Source organism: Lethenteron reissneri, chromosome 26 (assembly GCF_015708825.2).
Source record: "Lethenteron reissneri isolate LAM-NWPU_2019-01 chromosome 26, ASM1570882v1, whole genome shotgun sequence".
Taxonomy (NCBI): domain Eukaryota; kingdom Metazoa; phylum Chordata; class Hyperoartia; order Petromyzontiformes; family Petromyzontidae; genus Lethenteron; species Lethenteron reissneri.
In genome coordinates this window covers 9,472,419-9,498,277 of record NC_083804.1, presented here as the reverse complement: position 1 = coordinate 9,498,277, position 25,859 = coordinate 9,472,419, and the positions used below count along the sequence as shown (strand labels likewise).

The following is a 25,859-nucleotide window of genomic DNA, read 5'->3' as shown; positions in this document are numbered from 1 at the left end:
TAACTCAGAGGAAACCCCATGCAGAACAGGGGGAAAACGTCCACAAACTCCCACATCAAAAGACACCCCATTCGGGAATCGAACCTTGGTTGCATCTACCTTGCTGTGAGGCACGGGCATTACAACTGCGCCACCCACAATGGGATTACAGATCCCAAGTGAATACGAATCCTTGTTCGGTGGAGTGGCTTTTCAAAGAACAGAGTGATTAGCGTGGATCAATCCCCCCACCCCATTCCCAGCAGACCTCATTGAGACTACAGGTGAACGGGTGGATCGATGTATCGGTTCTTGTTTAAAAAGTAAATCGATTCGATTCCCTAGCTCAGGGGTATATAATGTGACGAGGAATCGCGTGTCGAAGAATCGATGTTTTGTAAATGGAATCGTACGTGTTTCCAAAGACGTGGATTCAAGCAATGGCTGCAGCCGCTAGAGGCGCTGCCATTCACCCCCCCCTCCCCCCCATTCTAAAATAGAGAACGAAATCGCTTTAAAATCACAGCTCTATATATTCTGCTATTCTTGTAAATTTTTGTTTTCATGTCCATACGGCCTACAGCCGTTTCAATACGGGCAAAAAAATGTGTTTGTCTATTTGTTTGTGTTTCTCCCTTGTGATGGGACTTTGTAGGATGAGCGTTGAGATTTAAAAGGGCACGTGGTGACCAATAAGGTCTGCATTGGGCTGTAAAAAGGTAGGCACTGATAAGGGGTTGACAAGTATGGGGATCTTGCGTTCGTGAATTTTTTCAAAAGTATTTGACACGCACGCACCCACAGAAACATGGAATAAAACTCAAAACCACGAACATAAAGACTCCACTTTTTGTCAATCCACTGCTGGATGAGGGCCTCTCCAAACCCCCCCTTGCGGCAGGGCGGGTTGGTAAAGGCGGTGAGCATAGACGACGGCGTATAGTAGAATACAACAAAATAGATGTTTTTTTTCTGCAATGCCCTTTGCCGACATCTTAACCCCGCGGCAGCCTACAAACTGACCCCACTGGGCACACACAATGTTCGCCCATCGTTTGTTCCTATGGATGCGAATTGAGTCGCATCTGCAAGTCGATGTCAGTTGGTGTGAATCCAGCCTCTGGCTTTCTGGGCACGATGAGTGAATCCAGCCCCCCCCCCCCGTGCCCTCGGAAAATGCTCACATTGGACACGAGTTCACCGCACGTGGTCCATCCGAGTTCCATTCAGGTCAAAATTGCTGCTTTGTTTCCGAGATCTGACGAGACCGGGCACATTCCGAGTGATTTGGTCACAGCCCTTAATAGCGTGGAGCAGTGACGCACAGCAGCGGTTAGTGAAGCGCGCAATGAGTCAGGCCAGTCGACATGGAAACGTTGGGCCAACGATGGCCATTGGTTTCAAACATATGCTGACATTTCGATTTAAAGCTTTCGTGACTGCAGGGATTCATCTTCTTGGTTCTTTCGGTAAAGTCACGTAGAAGGAAAATAATAAAATAATAAAAATAAAACATCATAAAATAATTCTCACGACGTTTCGGCCACAACGCAAGCAGCCGTCTTCAGGTGGAGAACAGGTCTGTCGAGAGACATTTCATTCAGACTGTCTCTCGACAGACCTGTTCTCCACCTGAAGACGGCTGCTTGCGTTGTGGCCGAAACGTCGTGAGAATTATTTTATTATGTTTTATTTTTATTATTTTATTATTTTCCTTCTGCGTGACTTTACCGAAAGAACCAAGAAGATATGCTGACATTGTCACAACGTCGCATGTTTACTGGGAGGCGACGCGAATTAGATGCCAGGTTTTACACGGATAACTTCAGTGGTGAGCGGTAAGTAAACCGCCTCTGGACCCTCCCCCGACCAACCACAAACTTCACCAACCCGCGCTGACGATCGTGGGGTGGTCAAGTATGGTGAAACATACCACGTGACCGACTTGGTACGGTGAAGCCTCCTACACCCAGCAGTTGACTGAAGCATATATTGTTTTAATTAAAACCTTCAATAGCCAAATGATGAGCGTAATTTGCAGTCATTTGCCAATCCACTGCTGGATGAAGGCCTGTTATCTAGATGTATATAGCGCCTCATTCCAAGGCGCTTTGCAGCGATTATAACATTGCACACAAGAGGATAGTGATTGAGATAAAGAGTGGGGGTGTCGCCACTGATTTTATTATCTGTCGCTGGGTTTAGAGTGCAGTGTGCTAACCACTGTGTCAACGCCGCTCCTCTTAACCACAGTAAGGATGCTGTAGTATTTGTTTATTCAGAAGAGCCTCACTGGAGTCTCAAGACACATTTTCAGGAGAGACCCACGTTGTGATATTTAGCAATGCCTATCTGCAGGCCCGTAAACGAACCGTTTGCATTTGGGATTGAGGGATCGTGCTTAGAATTTTCGAACCTACTGAACTGCGAGGTGACCAAGAGATGACAGATAGTACAGCAAGTAGGTTCCTGGCCGAGTGGTATTCCATCGTATGAGAAGTACGGTCTTCACCGGGTTCTCTCTTTTCATTGTGAAAAATTCAAAGCACACCTTACATAATTTAAACAAACAATTGGCCAAACATTCCAAAGTAGGAGCCTCCTAAAATATGAACACTACGAGGCAGCGATGTTTTTTTAATGTTCGGTACAGTTCTGTACAGAGTGGTTCACTGTGTGTCAGTCACCTGATATGATTATAGACGTTAGCCCTCGTGGGTCAAATTAAATGAAAAATACAATTATATTTGATGGGATTTTGTGCTGTTATTGGTGACCGGGTTGAAACTATCATCGACAATTTAAAAACCATTAAATAGTTGCTTTGTATTTGTTCTACAATGTTATCCCAATCGTGCTATCGGCGCTGTGTCACGTGACCAAGAATCCAGTCAGAACTCTCACAGGGCAAGTGCGGACATCTCAGCACCCCGTGTTAGAGAACGGTCCGCGGAAGAAGATATTGCAGAACTGCTATTGAATTATCTTCGCGTGACCTCTTATCCACACTAGGTGGCAGCATTTTCACATCTGCCCTGCTTCAGAGAGAGAGTGCTGTTAATCGTACGACAGTACAACAGACACTTCATTCTCATAGCTGGAATATTTAGCCAATTGAAGTGCAAGACTAAATGTTACGTTATCATCGTATTTTTTGTTGTTGAGTCATTAGTGCCCAGCCTGAGACGATGAGATCTACGCCACACGAGAACGCAGTTTAATCACAGATGGTTGAAACCTGGAATTGAACCCAAGATGTCAGCAGTGCCGGTTCGTTCAGTTGTCTGACCTCTGAGTCAACCTCCGTCTTTTTGAAAGAGAAGTAACAATATCAGTCTCACATTTCTTATTGGTCATAATAATCAAAGTGGATTACGACTGGCTTTGAAATCCCACGATATTTTGTGGATCGTGTGTCTTCATTAAAATCACCTATCATCAGCACAATCATCAGCTATGATCAATCCGCTACTGGATGAAGTCACAAAGGCGAGTTAGCCTCACCTCCAATTATAAATCATCAGCATAGCTGAGTATGCGTTGGCCACGACAACGATTGCGATTTTAAACCCCTCACTGCCTGCCTTCAACATGTAATTCTGATGTCTTTCAACTTATATAAAAAAAAATACATTTACGAATGTTGAGCGGTGGATGTCAATGTCTCCACGTACCGCGCTATCTTAATTTATTGATCTCTGTCTACGGGAGCAGAAATGCAAAATTAAAGATTTTTGTGGCGGGGGGGGGGGAGTTGTGTGTGGTGGGGGGGGAGATTGAATCCAAAGGAAATAGGCACAGGGATTATTTAAAAGGATTAAATATATTTTTAAAAACATACACACCCGCATAGACGCCCACACACACACATACATTTATTATAGACCAGCCAAAGCCGAAGTGCCGTCCTCAAACTCATCTTTGGTGGACTGTGGAGGAAATGCCACATTCCTATGGCTATTTTGGACGTTATCCATGGGACAATTAATGTTGACGTCACCGTGAAGTGGTGGTATGCGTTTTATCGACCTCAGAGAGATGATTGTATGAGTTGACATACACGGACTCATGAACAAACACACACACCCACTCATGCGTACAGACATGCACGGTTGTACACGACAACACACAGTCACACACCCGAACACATGTGTACTTGCACGCTCACAACTGGGGATGGTGGATCACCCTAAGATCACCAGGTTCTAGGAGGCTCACGAACCTGCTGCGTGTGCGAGGTGGTCAGGAAACGATAGTACAGAAGGTAGTTTGCTGTTCCTATCTGCATAGATGGAGTTTTTTTTATATCCCCTCATATGCGTGGAGGGTTTTCTCCGGGTGCTTCAGTTTTTATCCACAATCACACTCGCAACAATGATCGACTGCACAAGGAATGTCTCAACTCGCTTTCCTATAATTTGTTACTCCTATCGTGTTTTTTTGCATTGTTTGTTGCTGTAACGTTCTGATCCGCCCCTATTGGACATTTGTGAAATAGCTTTATAGCTCATCGGATTCCTCCAATATAAATATTCTAATTCTGAATTGGCCAAACATCACAATGCAGCAGGCCCTTCCTGAAAATACATTTTGTGGCTCATTGAGGTTATTCAGGGTAAATGACATTATTAGTATTCCTGTATAATTATCAACTGGTATTATGTTAACAGTGGTTGACCTATGGATGGATATACTCACCCCGTCATAGGAATGTGGATTTTTCACCCCTAGCTCAGGGCTGGAAACGGGAAATGAGCACCGTCTCATTTGAGCAGGAAATTGCTCTGACTTTTTGAATTAACGTTATCAGATCGAGTGTCTCTGCGGTCAGAGCGCTCGACTCACAAAGTTCAAGGTTACGCGTTTAAATCCCGGTACGGGGTTCCGAGTCAGCTCATCACCATCACCGTATTCATAATAATTTCTCCGCGGTCGAAAAAGCGAGGTCCGCTTCGTGGGGGAGTCGACAGTTAAAAAGTGAGTGGTTTGTCCTCTCAGTAAAATTGCGCTCGTCAGAGGAAAATGGAATTTCCACCACTGGCTCAGGGCCGCGAATGGATATGAGCTCCACGTTAGTTCTTTGCACAGCGATACACCTGTGTGTGTGTGTTTGTATAATTTGTTTATACGCGTCTCTGATATACCTTGCGCATACGCGCGTGTATAAGCTCTAAATCTCTGATTATTAAGTGAGGTCTTGGGGAGGGGAATCCCTCAACCTGGAAAACATCATGGGGAAAAGTGGGGATGACCCTGCTGAGGCTGCGGTGCCTCAAATATTGGAAAAAAATAGTCACCCCCTGTGAGTGGCTAGCTGAAGTCCCATCTGTTGAGGAAGTACGGAAAGCGATACAGAGTCTGAGACGAGGAAAAGCGCCGGGTAGAGATGAACTTCCAATTGAAATGCTGAGGGAGAGTGGCGTTTATGTGCAGACTGCCCTACATGACACCATAATAAGTCTGGACCACTGGGTGGGATCCGCAGGATTGGAAGGATGCCTTTGTGCCCCCCCCCCTCTCTTTAAGAAGGGGGACCACATCGACTGTAACAACTACAGGGGCATCTCCCTCATCAGTGTGTAATGCGGGCGCGAGCGACCTCCCGGATGTGACGTCACGGAGAGGTGGAGTTATGTGACGTGGGAGCAAGGTTCGGGTCCTTAAGGGATGAAACCGGAAGGAGACGGGAGAGAGTGGGAGACTGAGCAAGGGTAAGGCCACGCAGGGCGAAGCCAGGGAAGAGTGGCGCCGTCGGCCAGCGGTGACCAACTAAGGGAGCAGCCAGCGGAGCTGCGGGAGGAGACAGCAGTGGGGCTGCTGGAGAGAGAGAGCGGTTGAGGAGCTGCAACGAGTACAGCCGGGGAGGCTCTGTATGGGAGACAGCAGCAAGGCTGCTAGGAGCTACGGGAGCGACAGGGAAACAGCCGCGAGGCTCTCCGAGGCTACGGGAGCGACACGAGGAGGAGCTGCAGCGAGGACAGCCAGGGGGGGCTGCGTGAGGGTAACAGCAGCGAGGCTGCTAAGAGGCTACGGGAACGACGGAGACCAACAGCGGTGCTGTTAGCGGTGACGGGTGTAACAACAGCGTCGGCACCGTGTGGAAAGTCTCAAAGGAGGACAGCCGTGTGGGAGACAGCACAAACCAAATAAAGGACACCAAGCCAGACATCGTGGTCGAGTCTTTTATTACATTGGTGTCAGAAGTGCAACGGCATGTCGAAGCAAGTAAGAAAGAAAATTATTCCGGCGCCAGCATCGGCTTCTTCGTCCGACGACGACGACTTCCCTCCAACCATGGATTCTGCTGGGGTGGTGGAGGAGAGCCCTGCTGAAACGAGCGCGGGGACTGGAGTTGAAGATGTCGCCGCGGTGTCGGGCCCGCCAACAACATCGGACGCTGATCCGCGATGGCAGCAGATGGCGGAGCAACTGGAGACTCTCAAGGACGTCCTGGCGCAGTTGAGTCATCTCGTCACGCCAAGGACGGCGACGGTGAGAGCAGAGAGTGCTCCACAGGCCGCCACATCATCTTCGCTTCCGACGCCATCGGCCACGCGGCAGGAGGCCGCCATCTTGCGCGTTCCGCGGCGGGAAACCGCCATCTTGACCACGCCGCGGTTCGACGCCATTTTGAACTTACCACCGGAGGAGCCATCGGTGGAGGGCGGAGTAAAGAGAAGTCGGAGTCGCCATCTTACCACAGTCAAGGAATTCGCCATCGGGGGCGATTGGAGCGCTTTCGCCTGCAGATTCTTGGCGGCGGTCCGTTCTACGAGGTGGACCGATGCTGAGGCCTTAGAAGTGTTGCCGACTCTTCTGGACGACGAATCAGTTAGATTTTTTCGTTCCATAAAGGCCGAAAAGAAGAAGACATTATATGGAGTTTTTGAAGAAATGGCCGACGCCTACGAGCCACCTGACGATGCGCATCGACGATTTGCTCAACGACAACGAGCGCCCGAGGAATCGCCCGTTGCATACAGGGGTGCGGTGCTTGATTTGGCTATGGCCGCATATCCAGAGACAACACCTGACCTGCTCGAGCCTCTCATCTTTGGCAAGATGCTCGAGCTGTCTCGGGATCTTGGGATTCCCATGCCTGTGTGTGGGCATGAGAAGCTCACTTCCCGGGCGGCGGCAAAATGTCTGGATGCACAATTCAACCTCCGACGGTGGAAACAAGTCGCGGCGTGGACGGGGGGGGCCCGTCGCAGAGGGTGGCGCTCTGGGTTGGGACCCTACGAAGGCGGTCTACGTGCCGGATGGGGGGGGCCCTCAGGAGCTGACGGCCGCCTCCGGTCCATGGTCGGGACGTGGTGGGCCGGGCCCGCACGCTGCACCACCGGTACGGGGCCGGCGGGATGCAAGGCCTGCGCTTCGGCGCAACGACGTCGAATGCTTCCGCTGCGGGCGGAGGGGCCACTACGCAAAGGACTGCTGGGCCCGCATCCCGGGTCCGCCGCAACAGGAGGCCTCATCAACGGACAAGCCGACCAAGGAACCTCCGAAACAGGCAAGTCGGCACGCACCAGACACCCGGCAAGGCTTTGCACCTCACCCATCACCTTCGTTGCGCGATCCAAATGTTATTGTTGAGGAGAGGCCATCGACGGGGCCTTGTCGCTCGGTGACGCAGTGGCGCAAGTTGGCACGGAGGGTTGTCGCGGCCGCTACGGGTTCGTCCACTGTACCGGGGTCTATACAAGGGGTGGACGTGCGCATTTTGGTCGATTCCGGGGCGTCCGCGACTATTATTTCGGATGTCATTTTCCATCTGTTGGGCATCCCGCCCGGGGCCGTACGTCCGGTTTACGGGTCGTGCGTCGCTGCGAACGGGGGTAGCATGGGCATCGTGGGCCAGGTGGACGCTAAAATATCTATTGGGGAGGTGTCGACCTCGGGCATTGTGTTGATTTCAAGGTCCTGGGCAGTTCCTTGTTTATTGGGCACTGATTTCCTGGCTAAGATGCCTATTTTGATCAAAATTAATGAGAATTGTATTGAACTGCCGGGTGGCCGTCAAATCTCGTTTCTGCCGTCGCCCAGGGGGCGACCTGCTTCAGCCGCACAAGTGCAGGCGCTGTCCGTGGCATCTGTTGACATCCCACCTGGCTCGCAGATGCTTATTCCCTTGCGGTATCGGAAGCCCCTGCCTGATCGGCTAGGAGCGGTTGGGGTTTTGTTGTCTCCGTCAGCCTCGATAACGGCCGGATTTGCGCTGGTTGGGGCACAGACCATCGTCCGGCCGGATCAATTACCGTTTTTACAGGTGCTCAATGCGAGTGCGGAAAACGTCTGCGTCCCGGCTGGTACGGTTGTGGCACATGCCACGACGGCATTTACGGCTCAGGATTGTTCGCATAGCCAGGGGGTGGTTGCTGGTGTTTCTGAGCCTGTGGCTTCAGATGATCGCTGGATTGCTAACTTATGTGACGGAAATTCTTCCCTGTCCGTGGATCAACGTGGTGCGCTTCACAAATTGTTATTGACGTATTCGGATGTGTTCAGCTCCAATGATTTGGATTTGGGACACACCTCGTTGCTTTCCCATCATATTGATACAGGCGACGCTGCCCCTATTCGGTTGAATTCGCACCGAATGAGTCCCGCCGAGCGGGAACACGTTCGGGGGGCAGTGGAAGACATGTTGGCTGCGGACATTATATCGCCATCTAACAGCCCATGGGGCGCGCCTGTGGTTTTGGTTAAGAAAAAGGATGGCACATTGCGATTTTGTGTTGATTTTCGCAAATTGAATAAGATATCGGTGGCAGATGCGTATCCCCTGCCGCGTATGGACGACTCCCTCGATGCATTATCGGGGGCGAAGTTCTTTTCTACACTGGACCTCTCTTCGGGATTTTGGCAGCTTCCCCTTGACGAGCCCTCACGGGAGAAAACCGCATTCCGTACGCCGCAGGGGTTGTTTCAATTCAACTGCCTTCCGATGGGGCTGAATGCGGCCCCTGCCACATTTCAAAGGCTGATGGAGCTCGTGTTGACGGGGTTGCAGTGGGAGACATGTCTCATATATTTGGACGATATTATTGTCTTCAGCCGCACATTTGATGAACATTTAAGGCGGCTGGAGACGGTGTTCACGAGGATGCGCTCCGCGAAATTGAAATTCAAACCAAAGAAATGTCACCTACTGCAACGGTCCGTCCGTTATTTGGGGCACATCGTGAGTGCCCGGAAAAAACGGCGTGCGTCCGGGATTGGCCAACTCCGGCCACCGTGGGGGATGTACGTCGGTTTTTGGGATTTGCCTCGTATTATCGAAGATTTGTGCCGAATTTTGCGACGATCGCGAGGCCCTTGCACCTCCTTACAGTAAGGGACGTAAGTTTGCGTGGGGACCGCCGGAAGAGGCGGCCTTTCAGAGTCTGCGCGATCTGTTGGCTACGGCCCCAACATTGGATTATCCCGATTTCGATCGCCCATTCATTCTTGATACGGACGCGAGTGACACAGGTATTGGCGCGGTATTATCCCAGTCTAAAGGGGGCGTAGAGCGCGACGTGGCGTATGGTAGCCGGGTCTTGTCTCCCGCGGAAACCCGCTACTGTGTCACTCGCAGGGAACTCCTAGCCGTTGTTTTTTTCCTACGTCAGTTTCGACCGTACCTTTACGGTCGTTCCTCTGTTGTGCGTACGGATCATGCGGCCTTGCAATATGCGCTTAAAATGGATCAGCCATCCGGCCAGTTGGCGCGTTGGTTGGACACGCTGCAGGAATTTTCCTTCCAAATTCACCATCGGAAGGGGGTGCGCCATGCGAACGCAGACGCACTTTCCAGATTGCCGCAGCGCTCCCCTTGCAAATGTGCGTCGGGGACGCATAGATGTACGCCCAGTCTATCCCCCCCTCAGCCGCTGGCGTTAGCTGTCGAGAAGTCGGATGCTCCTATGGAACCGGGGCCGACTGACGGGGTTTTGAATCTGCCGCGGTCTGTTTGGATTCGGGAGCAGATGATGGATGAGTCGTTATTGTCCTTGCGGAAGCGATCTAAAGTGGAGAATGGGAGTCCGGGTACGGATGGGGTACCGGAAACCGCGCTCCGAGATGGTCTGCTCATGTGGAGGGAAGGTCTCCAGGAGCGCTGGCGTCTGGTTGTGCCAGCGTCCCTGCGATACGAGTTGATTAGAACTCTCCATTGTGACACACTATTACATCTGGGTGTGCAGAAGACCTTATTGACGTTGCAACGTCATTACTTTTGGCACGGCATGGCGACAGATGTCGTGGGGCACGTCCGCGCGTGCCCTGATTGTGCCCGACGTAAGCCACCTAAACATCCTTATGTGCCGCCTATACAGTCAATTCAGGTGTCTCGGGTTAATGAATTGGTGGCACTGGACATTTTGGGACCTTTCCCACCATCGGCGAGGGGTAATAAATATTTGCTGGTTGGGGTTGAGTACCTCTCCCGTTGGCCGATGGCCTGGCCGTTGCCCGACCAATCGGCCGCGACCATTACCGACGCCTTTTTGTTCGGGTACGTTATGGACAAGGGTGCGCCTGAGAGACTCCTCACGGACTAGGGCCGAAATTTCTCTTCTAAATTATTGGCGGAAGTGTGCGCGGGCCTTGGGACTAAGAAAGTACGGACGTCCCCATACCATCCATAAACGGATGGTATGGTTGAGCGGCTAAACCGGACATGCTGTGCCATACGGTGAGTGAACAACAATCGGATTGGGACCTGCACATCCCGGGGGTGCTTTCGGCGTACCGGATGACTCCTCATGCGGCTACAGGTTATTCGCCGTTCTACCTTATGTATGGTCGGGAAAACGTGCCGCCGATGGATGTGCAGTTGGGAACCGGTGTGAGGGGACCTCGTAAACCACTCCCTGATTACATTTGGGACACTGTTCGCCGGGTCTCGGAGGCGCGGGAGAGTGCCCGCGCGGCTACGGCCAAAGCCCAGGCCCGGAACGAGAGGTATGCTCGACGTTCCAAGGGGGAGTGCCCCTGGAAGGTTGGGGACCTGGCCTGGCTCCATTGCCCGCAGGTGCGGCCGGGTACCTCTCCTAAATTTCACAAACCTTGGCAAGGGCCCGTCCGCCTCATTGAGGTTCCCAACCCTCAGTCGGCGCGTGTTCAGATTGGATCTCGCCGCTGGTTTGTTCACACGTCGCGCTTGAAACCATATGTTGCTCCCCTACATGATACGTCATCTCCTAATGTTGCCTTGCCGGGGTCTGTTGCTGCCGACCCTCCCCTGCCTGCGTCCATTGATCTTGCGAGAGCGCCTGTCGTGCCTGTTCCAGACAGACCGGCCGTGACGCCGCAGGTGACGACGAGCCCTGCTTGGAGGGTGCCTGCCAGGACTGCGGGAACTCCGGGCCCTGCAGCCCTTCCGACCCCGTTGCAGGCACAGTCGCGGGACACGTCCGGGGCTAATTCTTCAGGGACACGGGACGTTGGTGGACCTCCAACATCGACAGGAGAATTACGCCCTGTTACTCCTCAAACTCCGTCACGTTCCCGCTCTGCGGGTGGGCCGCCGACCGTCCGGGACGGGCCGGCGACCCGCACACGTTCTAAATCCCTTGTGTTTCGTTGATTGTTATGTTGCATTGTTGTTCTTACTGTTATATTTATTGCCTGCTTCTTGTACGTCCGTTGCTTGTTATGTTGTGTTGATTGTTCTTACTGTTATATTGCATGCTTGGTGTCCTTTGGTGTGTCGAGGTCGGTTTCGCCCACATTACTGTTGGTATTGTTCAGCCGAGGTCGGCTGAGTTTTTCTCTACGGGGGAGGGTGGTGTAATGCGGGACGCGAGCGACCTCCCGGATGTGACGTCACGGAGAGGTGGAGTTATGTGACGTGGGAGCAAGGTTCGGGTCCTTAAGGGATGAAACCGGAAGGAGACGGGAGAGAGTGGGAGACTGAGCAAGGGTAAGGCCACGCAGGGCGAAGCCAGGGAAGAGTGGCGCCGTCGGCCAGCGGTGACCAACTAAGGGAGCAGCCAGCGGAGCTGCGGGAGGAGACAGCAGTGGGGCTGCTGGAGAGAGAGAGCGGTTGAGGAGCTGCAGCGAGTACAGCCGGGGAGGCTGTGTATGGGAGACAGCAGCAAGGCTGCTAGGAGCTACGGGAGCGACAGGGAAACAGCCGCGAGGCTGTCCGAGGCTACGGGAGCGACACGAGGAGGAGCTGCAGCGAGGACAGCCAGGGGGGCTGCGTGAGGGTAACAGCAGCGAGGCTGCTAAGAGGCTACGGGAACGACGGAGACCAACAGCGGAGCTGTTAGCGGTGACGGGTGTAACAACAGCGTCGGCACCGTGTGGAAAGTCTCAAAGGAGGACAGCCGTGTGGGAGACAGCACGAACCAAATAAAGGACACCAAGCCAGACATCGTGGTCGAGTCTTTTATTACAAGTGTACCGGGAAATGTCCTGGCGAGGATTATTCAACATCGCCTTGCGAGGCATGCTGAGGAGAGGCTTGCGGAGCCCCATTGTGGTTTCAGGCCTGGGAGGTCCTGCACAGATGCCATACTTTCTGTCCGTCTGCTACAGCAGAGGTGTAGGGAATTCCAACAGGACCTACATCTCTGCTTTTTTGACCTGGTCAAGGCCTATGATACCATCAATAGGCCAGGGCTCTGGGTTGTTCTTCGTGCTTTCGGAGTCCCTGACTCTCTGCTCACAATAATAAAGAACCTTCATAATGGTGGATAGGCCCGGGTAAAACTTCGTGGTCGGGAGTCGGAGCCATTTCCTGTTCACCTTGGGGTACGACAGGGATGTCCTCTGGCTTCCACATTATTTTTCATCATTTTCGACCACGTAGTTCGTGAAGCCTGCTATGGCTGGGTATTTTGTGCCATGAAATACTCCACCCCCTCAACTCCCCATTTGCGATGGGCAGTTGTGGAGAGAGTGAAGAGTTTCCCATACCTGGGAAGTGTGCTGTTGACCAGCTCCGGTTTGACAGCAGAGGTCTCACTCCAAATCAGTAGAGCGGAATTATCTTTTCATCGTCTGTGTAACGCTGTGTGTAAGCTACTCGGTCTGTCGTTCCAAACGAAGCTTCGGGTCTTCTCGGCCACGGTCATGCCATCCCTTCTATATGCTTGTGAAACGTAGATCCCCCTAATGGAACATCTTTTTCCGGTTAGAATCATTTAGGCTGGCCTGCCTATGATCTATCCTGGGTTTAACCAGTCTGGATTGTGTGAGGAGATCACACATCCTTGAAAGATCTGGACATAGTCCCATCGGTGAGCTCCTCCGGCAGGGAAGGCTGTGTTGGTTTGGTCTTGTTACCCGCATGCCCAGCCACCGAATGCCTAAACAGCTTTTGTTCGACCGGATAGAGGGGGCTAAACGGGCACGGCACAGGCTAGGGACCAGATGGAGTGATGTGTTAAAATAGGATCTGGAGCTGAGTGGACTTGCCGATGACTGGTACCAGCGGTGTCAAGATCGGCCTCTGTGGAGGAGGCTCGTGAAAGACGCTGCTACTGGGCAGTTGGAGGCAGTCGCCCTCCAGCAACAACGGAGGGCGGAGGAGCTACGCTCACAACAACGAGCGGAGCGCCGGGCAGATAAACACAGCAAGTTGGCACAATAGGGGGCGCAGGTGGTGCATCGGCCAGTCATCTCAGTCAGTCCGGTGACCTCCTGTCAGCGGGCGTTCGACACTTCACGGCGCTCGTGCCAGGCTAAGTGCACTTAGCCTGGCACGAGCGCCGTGGTGACATCACCGCCACTTAGTGGCGAATGGAGGTTGTTGTGTCTGAACTAATCCTGGATTTTGCTACGTCGACTCAGCCTTAAATCCGTACCTGGCTGCCCGGCGTGGCACTCGCAAACACCACGGCCTTGTGAACCCGTGCCGCCCTTAATAGGCGGTCGCTAACAGCACTTCTGGGGACATTTCTGGAGTGGCCGGAGGCAAAAAATCCCACCACGCATTCGAGGGGATAACTCATTTACGTGTGCGTGTGTAAACGCGGTGTTTTCACACGCCGGAATAGTGCGCTGCATGCGCACGCGCGTACACGTGCCCGTGTGTACAGGTGCACCTAGCCTGGCACGAGCGCCGTGGTGACGTCACCGCCACTAAGTGACGAATGTCGGTTGTTGTGGTGGGATATCTGTACCGTGTTGTCGACTGGACATGCACACATTTATGTGTGTGTGTGTATACTACTTGTGTATGTATGTGCTCGTGTGAATAATATACACGTGCATGCAAAGACAAATACCCCCTCAATTCGCCTTCACCACTGGGGCAAATGATGTTGGCGAGCCCCGAAAAAGGCCGGCACGGCACACGAGGGGGAGGGTGGCCAACATCACACCCGGCCGCCTTTGTCCCCCCAGTGCTGATAATTAATTACACAGTGCACCAGGTACTCATTTCAATCTTAGTCAACCTAGGGGAGGCCCTGGACCGGTTCAAATATTTGCCACTGTTGTTTGGACGTGAGCGGGAATTGAACTGGGGTTCCCTGGGTTCGTAGTGCAGTACATGTGGTGGAGTATACGTGCTTGCGTCGTGTATGTGATGAAATGCCTGTGGTGCTGGCCACCAACCCCCTCGTGTGCCGTGCCGGCCTTCGTAGGTGCTCGCTAACAGCACTTGCCCCAACAGCCTGTTCAGGCTATACGGGTGATATTTGTATTGTTCTTTGTCTTGTGATATTGATGAGACACGCGCACACATGTGTATACGACGATGCGTATACGGTGCCCGATTTATTTCACGGAGACATGCGTACACCCGTATCCGTGTTGCGCGTACACGTGTGCACGCGCCTCTGCGTGTTCGTCGCCGTGTCATGTATTGTTCGACGGAAGCACAAACACGTGCACGCATCTCTAGGCGCACGCGTTGCACGCGCCTGCGGGTACGTCGCCTGCGGTAATGCATGCGAGATGCCCGGCCGCGTACACGAGCGCGCCGGTGGTATTTAACACGCAAGCGACGCGTGTGAAAATACGTGCATGTCGTGTACACGTCGGTGTGCAACCCGTGCCCGTGTTGTTTAAGGCGCGTACCCGTTAATAACGCAACGGCGCTCAATGAGAATTAGTTAAAGACAGCACACGCGATGCGCCGACGAGGCGACATGCACCTGCTCTCCATCCTCACCAACACAACCATCGGCTACTACCGCCACCATCACACACGGAGCGGAGAGGAGAGAGAGGGGGGTGTTGGGTGGGGGGTGCGCGCGATGATGATGATGGAGAGAGGAGAGAGCAGGAGAGAATGGAGAGAGAGCGCGCGAGCAAAAAATAGAGAGCGTCCCAGAAAATAATGAATTAAACATGCCCATACCCAACCCCCGAAAAATCTTCCCTCCCTTACAACAAAAATAAAGAAATAAAAGAGAGACGGGACCGAACAAGTGGCTGCCGACCACGCATGCACCCGGGGCCCCCTCTGCATCGTCGGAGTGGAACTGCTGGGACTGTCGTCGTTATCCTGCCGCCTTATCCCCCTCGTGTACAAAACCTCCTCGCTCCCTTCCAACGTAGAGGAACCCCCCGTGCAGTTGCAGGCTTACAGGCGCGTGCCCGTGCGCGTGCCCGCGTCCTTGTGCGCGCGCGCGCGCGTGCGTGTCCGTGTGCACGCTCAGAACATTGTTGCGTGCACACGACAGTCTGGGCGCGCGTGTGTGTGTGGGTTTAAATAATTGGTGTGTGCTTATTAATTTATTTTTTGGAAGGCCGCGGGGGTGGAAGTGGGGTGGGTGGAGGATTTGGAGAGAGGGGGTGGTGGTGGGGGGAAGGAGAGAGTGGGATGAGCGCGATGTCGGGGAAACGATGCAGCTCGCGGGAGCGATCGGGTGAGTGGCGGTGATGCCGAGCACACACGCGGCTTGCGCACGCGTGTACACACACACGTGTACACACACACACGTGTGTACACACACACGCGTGTACACACGCACGTGTACGCGCCTACGTGGACGTACATAGCACATACCCGCCGACACGCACACGGTGTGCACGCTTGTACAAAAGACACACACACCTACATGAGCGTATGCACACGTGCACGCCGCCAAATGCACACGTGTACACGCGTGTGTGTGTGTACACACGTGTGTGTGTACACGCACGTGTGTACACGCGCGCGTCTACATTGACATATGTATACACGCGTGCATGCACACATACATATTTGCATACCTACATGAAGGTGCCAACATATACGAGCCAACATAGATGGATACGCGTACACGAGTGTGCACACGCACGCATACAGCGAAGCATATCACATACGTGTACGCACACATCCGTACACCTGCATGGACATACACAAACGGAGAAATATACGCTTGTACATGCGTGCGTATACACACATACCGACAGGAACACACGATGACATATTCACACGTGTAGATCTGTTTACGGGTATACAATGTCGGCTTGTGTATGTGTGTGTACTCTCACGCACATACACACACACGTACCGACTTACAAGCACATATACACGATTGCATACGTGTGAATGCAATCACCCTGTCATTCATGTGCACGTGTAACATACATGTCCACACGCGCATGCATGTGCGTGTGTACATTCACGCGCGCACATCGACATGCCATGTACACATGTACACGTGTAGCATGCACGTATTTACACACGCATGCCCACACATAGGCACACGTACATCCATGTGCCCACCAGCTTATACATACACACAGACACACGTTGGAACAGATCCTCAGGCGTATACACGCATTAAGAGGATGTAATTAAGAGGATGGAGTACACAAGCCTGTTGTATACGCAATGCATACACACGCCCACGCGTGTACGCACGCACACACATACACCCACGTATTCATCTGTACACAAACACACCCTCGCATACGTATCAACACACGGCGTACACAAATGGACACGAGTGTATAGATTAGCATGGCCATATAAATGCAAATTGTATAACAGGGCAACGTGTGTGCAATTTGTGGGCAATGTGTGAAGGTATGTCGTATGTGTGTGTGTGAGTTCCCCATACACTGGGCATACACATCCGTGTATGCCTACAAATGTGTGCAATCACATTCGTATACTTGTGCAGCCCGAATGTAGAGGTCTAGTATGAGTCTACCTGTATATTTGACATGTGTGTAAACGCGTGTGTATTTGTTGTATACTTGCGCGTGTGTAGGACACACGTACGTGTGTATTGTATGTAAATAATGACTTGCTATGTGTGTGTGTATATGTAGCCTATAATGTGTAGGCACACAGTCTATGTTCAGGTTGTTAACATCGGGTATTTTTTTGCATTGCCAATAATCGAATGAAAAACCCCATTAAAAAAAAACCGGTTACCGCACGAACGTAAATGTTTATCACTAAGCATACCACTGTTTTTTGTTACCTTTTTATAACTGAGAAACGAAGGGAAGCTGTCGTAATGCAATGGTTAACACACTGGACTTTGCAATGGATTCGATCTCCAGGTGCGGCAGTTAAAACAATGGGGGCAAGTCGAGTCACTCTTAAAATCTCCTCCGGTATAAATGAGCTTACACGTCACAGCAAGCCAAACGGGCAGCCGGGCAGGTTCGCGTGCGGCGGGGTGAAGTGTGGGTAACGCACACCACCACCACCACCTCTTCTTCTTCGTCCGTGAAGTCTGCTCAGTGGGGAAGAGGAGACCCAAAAGACTCGCCCAGGGCACCCCCCCCCCCCACCTTCCCTGGAGGCCCCTTCTGCCAGCAGTGTCGTCAGGAAGCGATTGCGGGACTGCTCCGACCTTTGCCATTTCACTGAGAAACGAGGGCAAATACTTAGAACCGCCGTGCGGTTTGTACGTTGGCGCGTGCCAACCGGTGCACGCACTACTGACTTTCTGAACCGGTAATCGATTATAAAAACGGTTACCGGTTTTCCGTTTACCAAAACCAGATGTTTACGTACAACGGGCATGCGCTCACTTCGTGTGTGCGTGGCCTCAAAGTGCACCTGGCCTGGCACAAGAGCCGTGGTGACGTCACCGTCACCACGGTGGCGTATTGGTGTTGGCACACGTGCATATTTGCGCGTTAATACAATGTGCCGGTGGTATACCGTCGATGGGCAATTGGTATGCGTGCAATGAATGTTGTGTACCAATAGGACTTGGTGTCAGTGTATACGTGCGTGTGTCTGTGTGTAGGTACACAGTGCGTGGACATGGGCTTGCATCCACTTAATGCAATCAGCCGGGTTCGCCAAGAGCTCACGCTAACAGGTGGGCGATGCGAGATGGCGTGCGCCCACGCTCCTTATATATATTAAAAAAAGATCCCCCGTATAGCCTACACATGAAGGTGGGGCAAGTGTTGCCAGCGAACACCCCCTGAATATGCGAGACGACGCACGAGAGGTGCGGTGTTCCCCTGGGTCGGCTCAGCCTTAAATGAGTATTTGGTGCGGTGTATAATCATCATAACTAGGTAGACAAAGGTGTGGTGCTGACCACGTACATACATACATGCCTTGTTCGCCGTGGCGGCATTCATTACAGCACTTGCCCCCAGCAGCATGTGAACCCTACACGGGGAATCTTTATTTGTGTATGTGTGTGTATGTGCATGTCCGTCAGGGTGTAGATATGTGGCTGTGTGCGATTACTAATCACACGTATACACGCTCATACATGCCGATGTGTGTGTGTGTAAGGTCTATAATCACACGTACATACACACACTTCACACGCTAACACCCAATACCCATTAGTCTCGTTAATATTCATCATCATTATTACAGCAAAAACCATCAAAACGTCTCTCGGCTCAAAGGAGCCTCCTCTGGCGCCGATCACTGCCTTTGACAGACCTATGCTATACCAGCAGTGGACAATCCGCATTCCGATGGCGGGGACTACGTCCATAGGACGTCCACTGCTGATTTCTGACAGAGAGTTGCTTGCTACTCGATAATGATCAGAACAGTCATTGTTTGCGTTGCTGGGCCTGAGAGATACGTGTCGCAAGGTTAGATTCCCACGAGGGACGTACATTAATTATTACATCATTGTTGTAGTTGTCGTCACATTCTTGACAATCATTATCGTCATCACCACAGTCATCACCATCATAATCATCATTATCATCATCAGTTAACAACAACAATCATCGTCATCACAGACATCAGCGTCTGAGTCAACATCACGATCTTCATCATCGTCGCAGTCATCATCATAATCATCATTGCCGTCAAAGTCATGAACATCATCACAGTCATTATCACAAGAACTGTGATCATCATCGTATTCATCACAGTCACCATCATCATTTTCTGGGTACAGCATTCGTCTCAAACAAGTCGTTGTTGAGTTCAATTCCCAGTCGAGGATCGACTCCACCCAACAATGGCATCATCCTCAGGTGTGGGTTTTCACACCTGATGATTATGATTGCTTGTGTTGCAATCGAAACGTCGTGTGAATTTAATTGTTGAATTTTTATTATTTTATTATTTCTCTTCTACGTGACTTTACCGAAAGAACAAAGAACATGAATCCCTGCAGTCACGAAAGCTTTACATCGAAATTTAAATGCCATCATAATTTCCATCATCATCACCACCACCAAAGATCCCCCTTAGAGCCGGAACAGACATTTTGGGGCAAGTGCCGTCAGCGAGCACTTATGAATGTCGGCACGGCCCACAAAAGACACAGATACCCCGTATATAGCCTTAACAGACTGTTGGCGCTCGTGCGGCACACCATAATCATCACCGACATCGTATCGGCGAGTCCGATAAAATCAACACTCGCTGTATTATTCTCCCGCATTTGGGATAGTCGGACTTGTCCCGTCAAGGGAATGTGGAGCGTATGACCATTGGCTTAGGGGGCGCGAAAGGAGAATGGAGATGGGTGGCACCCCCGATGGCCTCGTGGGCAGCAAGAGTCGCTTTGCTCGACGATCAGCGCTGGCGCGAGGGTGACGTCATCTCTCGCTGTGCGGGCAGCCCATTATGAACTCACCGGTCTCACGACCGTTGTTTATATAAGAACGGTGCGATTTACGCTTAAAGGTGAAACGTTAGCGGATGCTCGTTGTGCTGCGGCTGTAGAGTTTCAGACTGCCCCTTCCCCCACAACCTTGCAAAAGGGACCTGATGAATCCCAATGTGCTCTCGGGTGGTTAAATAAAGGATTTCATTTGCCAATTCTCCTCTGCTGCTGGAGGTCCCTTCCCTCCGAGCTGTCAGTGCTGTCGACTGCCTTGATCCTCCCCCCTCTCCCTGCTCAAGTCCAGGCTCAATGCCTGCTTCTTTGCTCTGCTCACGACTGCCTCTTTCTTTCCCTCAAATAAATTCACACAATTGTTTTTTCCAACGTCCGGAGACGCGGTCCCATTTCGACGCTCTCATAGATCCACATTGTATTGTTTCCTATGGACTCGCACAGAGAACCCACAGAGTCACATAAATGCACTGAGACTCACTCAGAGGTTCGTAGGCTTACACGGAGAACCTTAGTCTCGCACGAATATTCATAGACTTACATAGAAACCCCATAGAATCGCATACTCATAGATTCACGGATACCCATGTACGGTACTTAGAGACTCGCTGCCCACTGATCATCAGCCTAACGACTGCCTCGCTCTCTCACGTAAATATTTCCACCGTTTCCCTACAACATATTGATATGCTGTCGCATGTAGACGCTACATAAACCCACATTGTATTGCACTGCGAATATAATTGGTACGGACTGTAGTCATGTGCAGTATGGACGTGTACTGTACTGTGATTACATTCTCTGGCATGCGGTGGAAGCGGAGGTTTACGGAGTGTGCACGCTTGCCTCACTCCACACCATCACTCCCACCCTCCCATCACTCCGCCCCATCACTCAGAGCTCAAATTTCTCCGCCATCACCTCCCACCTCCCATCATTCCCACCCTCTCATTACTACATCACATCACGCCGACCTCCCCTCCATCACTCATAGCCTCCCCCTCTCGCCCGCCCTCAGGACCTCCCAATCACTCCACCCTCCCATCACTCAGATCTCTAATCACTCTCCAGCATCACTCCACCTCATTATTCCCACCCATGCTCTGACCTTCCGTCACTCACCCTCATTACATCATCCTTCCATCGCGCACCACATCGCTCCACATCCCGCCGAGCAACATCACTCGCCCCATCACATCACCCTACCATCACTCACCCCATCAGATCGCCCTACCATCACTCACCCCATCACATTACCCCTCTATCGCTCACCCCATCACGCTCATTAGATTCACCTCTCCCCATCACTACACCTCAACATCGCCCCAACCAGCATCACTCCATCCTCCCATCACTGCAAACTCTCCATCACCCACCCCATCACTCACCTCTCACATCACTCTCGCACTCCCAATCATCCTCATACTCCGACAACTTTCACGCTGCCATTCCAGCCCATCACCCAACCCTCTCATGACTCGGCCTAACCCATCAGTCCACTCAATTACTCTCATCCCATCACTGTTACCCTACCAACACTCCTCTCTCGCATCACTCTCACCCTTCACTCCTACCTCTCCATCAGACCACCTACCATCAGCCTCCTTATCCCCACACGGCATCACCCATTCTCCTCCATCACCCCCCACCACAAATCCCAACATCACGAATCCGTTGCTGGACGAGAGGAGCCCGCCTACCACGCATGCACCCGGACTAGAGACGTGGATGAGAGGACAGGCGATAGACAATACGAATAGAAATATAGTAATGTAATCAAATGTACAGCCCTTTATCAATCTACTGCTGGGTGAAGGGCTTCTTATGCCGTGTCAGCTACGGGGCCTCTTTGACCATACTTCACCACGTTCGCCAGTACACCGCTTGGTAAACGGGATGCCCGGGGATCTATTCAGATACCACTCGTCACCAGAGCTTAATTTCTCATTCAAAATGTTGACGGGGACCCTGATCCCCAACCCCCGGTAGAAAGTGTGAGAGAGAGAGAGTGCGAGAGAGAGAGTGTGAGAGAGAGAGAGAGAGTGTGAGAGAGAGTAGAAGTGAGAGTGTGTGTGTGTTTGAGAGAGTGTGAGAGAGCGTGAGAGAGAGAGTACAAGTGACAGTGTGACAGGGAGGATATGGAGAGATGAGGAGCGGTGGCGCAGTGGTGAGCGCGATGCAATACGAACCCATCGATTCGGCGACCCCGAATTCGATCCCCGCTCACGACATCTGAACCGATTCTGGGCCTCCGCAACGTTAACTCAGGCTGAAACGAGTACCTGCTGCAATGTGTAAACTAAAACTATCAACTTATTCTTTTTCAGGTAAGCGGCCGTCCATAAATGACGTCACGCACCTGGGGGGGGGGGGGGTCAGACATTTGTGACAAATATAGTAATGTGACGTCACATCAAAATGCACAACTTTAAATAAATATAGACAACACGTTCTACTTAATTAAATAGACTTTTTAATAAATGTTTTCTCCTACAACATCAGAGTGCAGCGGCACATTAAATACGCACTACAATAACAATAGTTTAAAGCGATTTGAAGCATGTTTTATTTTGGGGGGGGGGGGGGGCAGAGCTTTGTGACTTCATCTATGAGGGGGGAGGTCTGACTTTTCGGGGCGCCGTGTGACGAGGGTGGGGGGTCAAAATTTGTCCAAAATCGCGTGACGTCATTTATGGACGGCCCCTAAGGCCCACTGAGCTGCATAAGAGCTATTTTTCAGAAGCAACCTGGCCACAAATGATAGCTCAACGATGTGGCTTATCAAGTGAACATTTATAATATGCTCTAAACGCATGTTTCTAAATGTGTATGGAAAACTGAAGGGCCCAGAGAAAAATACACGCGACCACGGAGGGAGAGACACAAAAACTCCAAATATACAGGCGAGGTTGTTAACATCTCGCCACCGTGGTAACCCAGCACTGGGAAGACAAAGGCGGCTGGGCGTGGTGTTGGCCACCCATTCCGTGTCTTTTCTGCCCTCTCATAGATGCTGGTTAACAGCACTTGCCCCAACAGGGGGATCTTTGTATTTACTTTTGTCTATGAAGGACGTGATGTTTGTAAGAGTGTGCGAGTGTATGCGGGAAAGTGTGTGTGTGTGTGTGATACTCTGTGTGAATGTATGAGAGAAAATACTACGAGTGAAAGGATAAGCATTTGAAAAATAACAACGTGTAGGAGAGTGTGTGAGAGTGTCTGCCTATGTGAGAGAGTGAGATCGTCTGTAAGTGTGTGAGAGTGTGCAGGGGAGTGTGCGGTGTTGTAATTTGGCAAAATAACCCCCCCCCCCCACCTACTCGTGGATGTCAGATGGCAACACCGCTGCGTGCGTTCTGAGTGATGCGATGGGGGAAAGGTTGACATCAGTCAGCTGATTACCACATGGCGTGTTTACATCCACCGCAGTGGCTAACGGGGGGCACTGGACAGGTGTGATGTGCTGTTAACCCCTCTACCTTGAATTAAATACCAATATATATTTTAGAAAAGATGCCGGAGATCTAGGCGCTTATTTTATCTGGCCAAACCCCAACCGGTGGGAGCCAGGGAACTGAAGCCCTCGGAGATCTTCCAGAAATAAGAGTCAATCACTGCGGTGGGAAGCTCGGCCTCCCTCTGTGGAGGAGGCTCGTGAAGGCCGCTAGTGGGCAGTTTTGGGAGGGGAGGAAAGTCGCCCTCCAACAACAACAACTGAAACGAGGAGCGACGCTCACAACAACGAGCGGAGCGCCGGGCGGATACAACGCAGCAAGTCGGCACAATGCGGAGCACGGCACAGGTGGTGGCATCTGTGAGACATCTCAGGTGGCTAACGCACAACACCTGGGGTCTGTCCCGTGACCTCCTGCAGTTGGGAGAGACTACCTGTGTGAGGGACACAGCGAAAGAGAAGCGCCTGTGTGAATGAGCCGCTGTCTACGAGGGGAGGGAGACACAGACAGACAGGCAGCAGCAGCAGCAACAGCAGCGAGGAGGAGGAGAGGGGTCGCTGCGCGGTGCATGTCGCCTGGACCGCGCACCGAACGCATTTGAAGGACCGCGGCTTCCATTGCAGCGCGCGCGTGAGTGCGTGGGGAGCGTGGGGTGGGGGTGGATGTATTGTGTGTAAGGGGGTATTGAGGTGTGTGTGGGGTGTGTGTGGGGTGTGTGTGGGGTTTGTGTGTGGTGTGTGTGGGGTGTGTGTGGGGTGTGTGGGGTGTGTGTGGGGAGCGTGAGGTGTGTGTGTGTAAGGGGGTATTGAGGTGTGTGTGGGGAGCGTGAGGTGTGTGGGGAGCGTGAGGTGTGTGTTTGTAAGGGGGTATTGAGGTGTGTGTGGGAAGCGTGAGGTGTGTGTGTGTAAGGGGGTATTGAGGTGTGTGTGGGGTGTGTGTGAGGTGTGTGTAGGGTGTGTGTGGTGTGTGTGTGGGGTGTGTGTGGTGTGTGTGTGGGGTGTGTACGGGAGGTGTGTGGTGTGTGTGTGGTGTGTGTGGGAGGTGTGTGTGGTGTGTGTGTAGGGTGTGTGTGGTCTGTGTGTGGGGAGTGTGTGTGTGGGGGAGGTGTGTGTGGGGCGTGTGTGTGTGTGTGGGGTGTGTGTACGGGAGGTGTGTGCGGAAGGTTTGTGTGTGTGGGGTGTGTGTGGGGAGCGTGAGGTGTGTGTGTGTGGTGTGTATGGGGTTTGTGTGGTGTGTGTGTGGTGTGTGTGGGGTGTGTGGTGTGTGTGGTGTGTGTGGGGTGTGTGTGTGGGAGGTGTATGTGGGGTGTGTGTGGGGTGTGTGTGGGGTTTGTGTGGGGTGTGTGTGGTGTGTGTGGGGAGCGGTAGTGTAGCAGGTAACGCGCTACGCTATGATACGGCCAACACCCTTAACGATTGTCTGAACCGGTCCTGGGCCTCCCCTAGGTCTACTCAGCCTCAAATGAGTACCTGGTGCTGTGTGTAAAATCATCGCCACTGGGGAGACAAAGGCGGCCGGGCGTGATGTTGGCCACCAATCCCCCTCGTGTACCACGCTCGCTAACAGAACTTGCCCCAATAGTCTGTTAAGGCTATACAGGGGATCTTTGTCTTTGTTTTGTATGTGCGATGGTGAGACGTGGTGTGTGTGTGATATATTTTAGATATGTGTGTTTGTGTGCGAGGTGTTTGTGTGTGTGTGTCAAGGGTGTATGTCGAGAGAGGTGTTCGGTATGAGAGGTCGGGTGGCCTGTGGGAAATGTGTGTGGTGTGTGTGACAGAGAGGCGTGCGTGAGAGGTGGTTCTGGATATGTGTGTGCGTTTGAAAGCGAGCTGTGTGTCGAGTGTGCGAGTGGTGTGTGTGTGCGACAGGTCCCGTGTGTGTGAGTGGAGTAAGAGTGGTGTGTGTAGTGTGTGTGTGGGCTATGTGAGGGGTATGATTAGTGGTGTGTGTGAAACGTGTGCGAGAGAGGTGTGAGATATGTGTGGATGTGTACGAGGTATGATTAGTGTGTGTGTGCGTGGTGTGTGGGTGGTGTGTATGCAGTGTGTGTGGTGATGTGCTAGTCTGGCTTGTCCAGACTCGCATTCCCAGCGTTCATTTTCACGCGAGCCCCGTGTAACATGTATCATTACGTCACCGTTACAATCAAAGAGAAACACTCCGCAGAATCCGCTGCATAGCTCCTCTCTCTACAGCATTACACCACTACAGCCCCTCTATTGAAGCTGCTCTGCAGGATAACATCGCTACCGCATCTATCTGCATCGCCCCTCACTCTACAGTATATACATATCCACAGGACGCATCTCCACACGGCCTCTAAAGAATCTCATCTGGAGTCCACATCGCTACAGCATCTATCTGCGGAGCCCCTCTCTTGCTGCCGTATAGTGATCTACAATATCTAGAGTATATATATATCTCTAGAGAAGATATCTAAAGTATATGTAACGTAATCCCGTCCAGTTAATCTCTC

General features: G+C 51.9%; 1 protein-coding gene across 1 annotated transcript in view; it reads left to right on the top strand.

The window, feature by feature from the left end:
* Positions 1–15,740: 15,740 nt before the first annotated feature.
* Positions 15,741–25,859, top strand: part of LOC133347632 (uncharacterized) — a 45,759-nt gene continuing 35,640 nt past the window's right edge. The window contains exons 1-2 of the mRNA XM_061560073.1: positions 15,741–15,791; positions 18,123–18,197. The gene's annotated coding sequence lies outside the window, so the exon portion shown is untranslated. The remainder of the gene's footprint in view (positions 15,792–18,122; positions 18,198–25,859) is intronic.